The sequence below is a fragment of the Hermetia illucens genome, chromosome 2 (genome assembly GCF_905115235.1).
Source record: "Hermetia illucens chromosome 2, iHerIll2.2.curated.20191125, whole genome shotgun sequence".
NCBI classification, from domain to species: domain Eukaryota; kingdom Metazoa; phylum Arthropoda; class Insecta; order Diptera; family Stratiomyidae; genus Hermetia; species Hermetia illucens.
Window position 1 is genome coordinate 133,939,533 of NC_051850.1, and position 7,392 is coordinate 133,946,924.

Here is a 7,392-nt window from a genome sequence, read left to right on the forward strand (position 1 = left end):
ATTTTTTGATATTCGGAGTCGTTCGGAAATTATAGTGTTAAACGCATGATAAGTCACATGCCAGATTTATGTCGATCGCCGTACTAAAACTCGTATTTATCGGTCCGAATGACGTTCCAATTACTTTGCTAGAAGGAAATGAATTGAAGCCAAGGCTGTACAAGTGCTTCTTGAAGAAACCTAATGTTTATGGATTAGGTATAGCAGATTACTGGTCAGTTAAGATTTTATGGCTAAAAATTGCATTCTACTTTTTAAATGCGTTTTTCTCGAAACTACATGTTGAAAATCGGCTCCCACCGTAGCCTAAAATCTATCCAACCGAATTCTTTGAAATTTTCACGATTTATTCAGAACATATTTCTACGGCCCGGAAACTAGGATAATTGCGATTCATTCAGTAGTTTTTTTATTCGTTGAAGAAGCCGTGAAAAAATACCAAAATTTACAAAAAGAAGTTTAACACGGCACCAAAAATTGAGCTTTTAATATTTTTTAATAATTCTAGTCTGTGGACTGTAGTTAATTTTGTACGTTAAAACGCCGTTTACTTTTTCTCTTTAAGATGATTGCAGCGTCCTCTAGCATGGCAGATGAAAAACACCTTTTTTGGAGATAGGTGTGTAAATTGCTCTGTATTTCAATAACGGACTATGCGAACGGGCTAGAAAAATTACTATGGACGCTCAAGATATTAATAAATCTATGGTGAAAAATTCGTATTTGTATCTTCATCCAGTTCTTCACAAATTTTTTTTAAAAAAGTGAAAAAACGACCTTCACACGGGATGACCCCCTTAAATTTCCGAATGACAGTCTCGACATCCATTTATGTACCTATGTTCAACATTTAATATTTGAAATCACTAATTTTTGTAGGCTTCACCGTTGTCTATGTTATAACATTGTGAAAGGATGATCATATTATTGGGTGCGTCCTCTAACGACAAAGGAATAACGATTTGCGCATTTTCTCATGGAACGTTCGCTCTCTGTATAGAGATGGAGCTGCCAAGCAGTAAGCCGATACCCTGTCTCAATATAGGGCTGATTTAACAGTGTCGCAGGAAATGCGTTGGACAGGGAAGATCCACTACACCATATATTATAGCGGCCATCCAGTAAACCATGTGCTCGGGGTAGGTTTCTTACCCAGCCAAAAAATGAAACCTGCTGTTATCGGCTTTGAAAATACAAGCGACCGGCTATGCACTCTGCGCATGCGAGGTAAATTTAGAAATATACGACTCATTAACGTTCACGTCCCTACAGAGGAGACTGCAGAGTCGGAGAAGGATACTCACTCCGAGGCAGTAGAACGAACCCTCGAAGCCTGTCCCAGATATGATATCAAAATCATACTTGGATAAGGGGTGAGGGTACCTGGGTAGGGGCGGAGCCCGTATTCAGACGATACGTTGGCTCCCATAGCTTACATCAAAATACAAATGATAACGGATTGCGGATTATTCAATTAGCAGTGTCACACGAAATGGTTGTTGGAATTACCTGGTTTGCGCGGAAAGCAGTCCACAAACACACGTGGGCCTCTCCAGACGGGACTACTTTCAACCAAATTGACCACGTGTTAATCGAGCGCCGCCACCTCTCAGCCTTGACGAATGTCAGAGCATATAGGCGGCCAATATAGAGCATATAGGCGGCCAATATAGATCACTATCTCGTTGGCATGATGCTTCGAACTCGGATAACAACACCACCTAGAATCCTCTCTGACAATCAGGTAAGAATAGGGACTAACGGTTTCGTCCAGGGCAGAGGGAATCATCAGACGCTGCCTCACCTCTGGCCCGGGAGCCGCATGACCGTAGGTGGCAACAGATGGAAAACGCCCCTTTATATATTCGCAAAAATACGTCAAGGGTGCGATTTAAATCTAAGCAAAACCGCCAATAGTTTGAGCCCCGGCTAGGCTAAAGCTAAACAATAATTTAGCTTTAGCCGGATAGTCCCATATGCTCAGAACATCATTGGCCCACTCTAGGCAAATCAGCAGCAGATCAGATTTTCTCTCTGCGGCAAGCGATGGGAAAACTTGGAATATTGACATCAGTTACACCATCTTTTCATCGATTTACTGACTGATGACTTATCATGCGACCTCTTTAAACTGGCCTTGGAGAAAGTGATTCACGATGTAAATGCGAGAGGCACCACCTTTTTCAAGTCCACTCAACTACTGGCTTACGCTGACGAAATTGACATTATGGGAAGAACAACCCGAGATGGCAGTCTACCTTCATTCAGATCGAGTAGTCGGCGCGAGGTTTTGGGCTACACATTAACGAAGGCAAGACTTGGCCGCGTTCGAGGGAAGAATCCTCCGAAGAACTGTTAGCCGTCTACATGAGGATGGACGATTCCGTAACGTACATAACAGCGAAATCTATCAGCGATACCATAACCATCAATTCGTGGATAAAATCCGGTTCAACAGGTTGCGGTGGGCGGGTCACTTAATCCGTATGGATGAGGTTGATCCAGCCCGAAAAGTCTATAAGGGCAATCTCTGTGGTAGAAAAAGAAGACGAGGCAGACCCTGCCTGAGATGGAGGGATGGCGTAGTTCAGGACGCCAAATAACTTTTAGGAATATTGAATTGGTGGACCTCGGCGGTAAACCGAGGTGTCTGGAGTTCCTTATTAAGACAGGCCTAGACCGGATACCGATTATGGCACCGTTGATGATGAATATTCCTCAGCTTTCTCAATTTAGTCCTTTCAATTTCCATTATATCCAACATTTAATATTTAAAAGGAATAATTTTAATTTTAGTTATAGTAAAAAAAACAATAATTGGTAGCTTCCTCTAAACCATAAAATTAATTTTCTTTCTAAAAAAGTTTCTTTTAATTCTTAGGAAATATTTATTATTATTTTTGCTCTCGAGTTGTTTTACAAACAAAACCTTAAAAACGGCTAGCGTTCGTCAAGTCATATTGACTCTTCTCTCTCCTTTTGGGATTCCGTGATTTGGAGTGACAAATCAAAGTTCAACTTATGCAAGCCTGATAGCAAAACTTATATGTGACGGCTTCCCAATAAGGAGTTGGATGCTAGGTACATCAGGAAGTCGGTGAAGTTTGGTGGCGGTAGTGTTTTGGTATGGGGCTTGTTTCAGCAAATGTGGAGATGGGATTATTGTCAACGTCAAGGGGAAGCTTCATGGTTTTCCCTAGCGGAATTTGCTGTCAGAGCATCTTCTACCATACCCGGAAAACCCCCCGTTGACAGTTTATTCAAAGACAACTTTCCAGCAAAACAACGCGCAATATCATAAGTCGATATTTGTACAGCAAGGGTTCGAGGATGAGACCATATCAACCATGGACTAGCCTGCATAAAGCCCGGTTTTAAATCCCATAGAAAATGTACGGGCAATAATTAAGCAACGAGTTATGGCACTGAAATAAACCGCTGTGCAACAATTTGGCACCGTCATCGAGCAGGAGTGAACGCAAATCCCGAAGGACGTACGCAAAAAACTTGGGATCTCTATGCAACGATGATGTTCGGTTGTAATTTTGCAAAAAGATATCCTATCAAATATCAAGTAAACAACTTACGTTTCCATTTATTTCCACGATTCTTAAATAATGCTAATAATAATATAATACCATATTCTTTATAAGGAAGAAATTTAGAAATTGACGGGGAACCTCCCTAAAGTTTGACCTAGAATCATCAAATTTTTCAGTAGTAACGGCACAAACATGATACTACCAAGTTTGGGTGAAATGCCACTGTTACTAACAGAGTTATAATAGGTGAAAGTTTTCACTTTTGTGCAAATTTATTATATTGTAAGACTTTGAATGTCAATATCACACTAAAGCGATTGATATGCCAAACTAAATGGATAAACATTACGAGCTAGGTGGGGGAGGGCCATGCCTATTGAAATATGCTAATATAGGCAATACACAAAACCTTTCATACCTGAAGCGCATAGCTTTCAGATTCCCAACTTTTTTGCATTTGTATCTAACTACCAGGTGTGGTGACAGTTTCCTCAGTGCCCAACTAACCCCCTGAGACCCTGCGGTGGCCTGTAGCCATTCAAACTGAAGCTATTCATCCCTCCTCGTTTCATAACCGGACTTCGGACCGGCTACGGCCGAGTTATTTTATTCATCCGAGTTGTCACAATTTCGGCAGATGCCCGATTTTACTCAATACTAGCACTAGGTGCTAAGCATTTAGGCTCGGAAGATACTACCTAGTTAAAAGATAAAGAAGTTCTAATGGTGGTGGTCGGTAGTAGGTTAGTGGGAGAATCCGTCGAGAACTCCTCGCAACATCGAACACTTATGCAGAATGGTGTATTTCTGCATGGTTTGAACCAGATTGTGTGAGAGTCCCAAATATCAAATGAAGCGGTAAGGGAATTAGTTATAATCCCTGTAGCTGACAATATTATGGGAGCTATAACCACCCGCCCGAGAGAGCAAATTTCTTTGATTTCCCGAGTCAGTGGCTCATAGGTCACCTTCATCTCTACCTATTTCCGCTCAATGCTGTTATTATGGAGGATAGCAATATACGCGGAGCGATCCGCGTTTTATGCAGGAGGAGGGGGTGAGCGTTTGGCAGAATCTAATAGTTGTTATCAGAGCGACATATTATCGCGAAAAATGTCACGTGCTGCATCGGTATAAGACAGACCTTTCATGCTACCTTGCCTAGACGATGTGGAGTGGTTTAAAGGGCTATGTCATCTTTCCTTAAACACCTCGACTACGGGGTGACACTTCCTTACACTACCATTAACCCAGGGACCTTGGTTAGATAGCACTATATTTAGAAATAGAGGCAAGGAGAGTCGGATTGAAGTAAAACATTAAAAAAGAAACCAAGGCCTTCAGTCTGACTGATAAGCGCACTCTTACTTTTTGCTTTAATGGGCAGAACATCGAGTGGTTTAAAAATTTGCATATTTAAGTAGGTAGTGCCGATTCTGTCAACGCTACATCAAACTTGATGCCGCTGGAAGTATCTTAACGGTCAAAGGTTATTACGGGGCCCATGGCGAAAACGTGGATTAGCAACCACGATGGAGCATAGAACTGCCTGCTGACCCAACACCAAAAGCTCTACTTGCAAATGCTTTGTTTTTTCTTAACGGAAAGCTGCAAACGGTAAAAAATGGTGGTGAGTCTCCAGCCTAAAAACGAAGAAGAAGAGAAGAGCTATTTCGAAATATATTATAGTGGCTATTCAGTAAACCATGTGCATGGAGTAGTTCCCTAGTCAGTCAAAAATTGAAACCTGCTGGTATCGTCTTTGAAAATATAAGCGAACGGCTACGCACTTTGCGCTTGTGAGGCAAGTATATAAATATAAGCCTCACTAACGTTCACGTGTTCATGTGTGTCCGGATAGTTGAGTGGTTGAGTGAGCACAAGGCTGTCGTACAGAAGGTCGCGATTCAAATCTCACTGGTGGCAGTGGGGTTTGTATCGTGATTTAACGTCGGATACCAGTCGACACAGCTGTGAATAAGTATCTGAGTCAAATCAGGGTAATAATCTCGGGTGGGCGCAATGCTGACCACATTGCCTCCTACAGGGTACTGTCATCCTGCAGTGTACCGTTACGGTCTTGAATGAAGTGCTCTTACACACATCAAGGCCCTGATCCAATATGGATTGTTGCGCCAAAGATTAATATTAACGTTCACGTCCTACATAGAAAACCACAGAGTTGGAGAAGGATACATTCTACGTGACAGTAGAACGGATTCTCGAAGCCTTTCCCAGCTTTAATATCAAAATTATACACCCCGTATTCAGGAAATACATTGGCCCCCATCGTTTACAATTAAACATGAATAACAACCGACTGCAGTACCACACGCGCTGAGACCTATCATGAACTTTGCCAAGCGGAGAAGTGACAGACAGGAAAGGAAGCCTGAGAGAAAAAGGACAGATTTGTGAAATCGTAAAGTATAGAAAGCAATCGCACCAGGAGTGGAAGTTTTATAAACGAGTCAGTATAATGAAGCCATATGTACCTCGATGTTCATTATATCGAGAGGCGAAATCTGATTTCCGATCACATGGGCATATTGGAGCGAATGTCGAATAACGGAAATATCGGCAATTCGTAGGTTCACCAATTGAAGACACATGCTTGTATCCAAGGTTTTGGTGAATCACCTTACATACAGCATTGTGCCTGTTAAATTATTGCAGCGATGCCATTACATTGCAGCCAGAAATGAGATTGTCCAACGTCTCCAACGCTGAATCACACATTCTGCACTGGTCGTTCTCCACCCGCTTTTTTATTATGAGCTTTTTATAAGCTCGGGTGCCGACCATTCCGTCCTCAATAGCACACATGAAACCCACCACATACAGTCATCTGTTCGGCAAATGCAAATCGACAAATGATTGCCAAAGACACATTTAGTCTGCCTTACGAACAGCTGCATGCTAAGGATCGCCTCCTCTTTGCCACCGGCGCTGATGTTGTGCACCATGTCAACCACGCCCCTACCTCCGTTGACACGGGGTAGGTTCATCCGCTCCACGGATTCGGAATTTGGACATAGTACTCCCTATTCGCCACTGGACGTTTTCCAAATCAGTTTTCGTCCACGATAATATTCCGAATGCATAAGCCAGTAAACGGATAGCGAATACATTCGTAAAGGGGGGCCAATATAGACTCGGATCTTTATCTCTTTGGCATGATGCTCCGAGCTCGAATAACAACACCACCCAGAATCCCCTCTGACAGTCAGGTGAGAGTTAACACTGAAGCCATCTACAACACAGCCCTCCACGACACTTATAAGAGGGAAATGGATGCCGCAATAACCGCAGTCAAAAAACACAAATCAGCAGGATGAAGCCTTACACACCTCGATGCTCATCCTGCCGAGACAAAGAGGGAAATCTGATTTCCGACAGAATGAGCATATTGGAGCGATGAGCGATGAGCTACTGAACAACCAGAACTTCGGTGAGTTGGAGGTCCCGCCAACTGAAAACCACGTACAAATACTGCCGCCACAGAAACAGTCAGTGCATTTCATCGGCTAAAAAATCATAAGCCGCCAGGAGCCGATGGAATTATAGCCAAATTCGTTAAATATGGAGGCGACCAGTTACACCAAGTGGTTCATCAACTTGTGCTCAAGGTATAGGACAGCGAATCAGTGCCTGACGGTTGGCAACGGGGCATTGTCTGTCTCATACATAAAAAGGGAGATATCACACAATGCAGCAATTATAGAGGTATCACGTTGCTGAGTACCATCTATAAGATATTCTTCGCTATCTTGCTAGGCCGGATAGCCCCATACGCTCAGAACATCATTGGCCGACACCAAAGAGGCTTCACTCCAGGCAAATCAGCAAC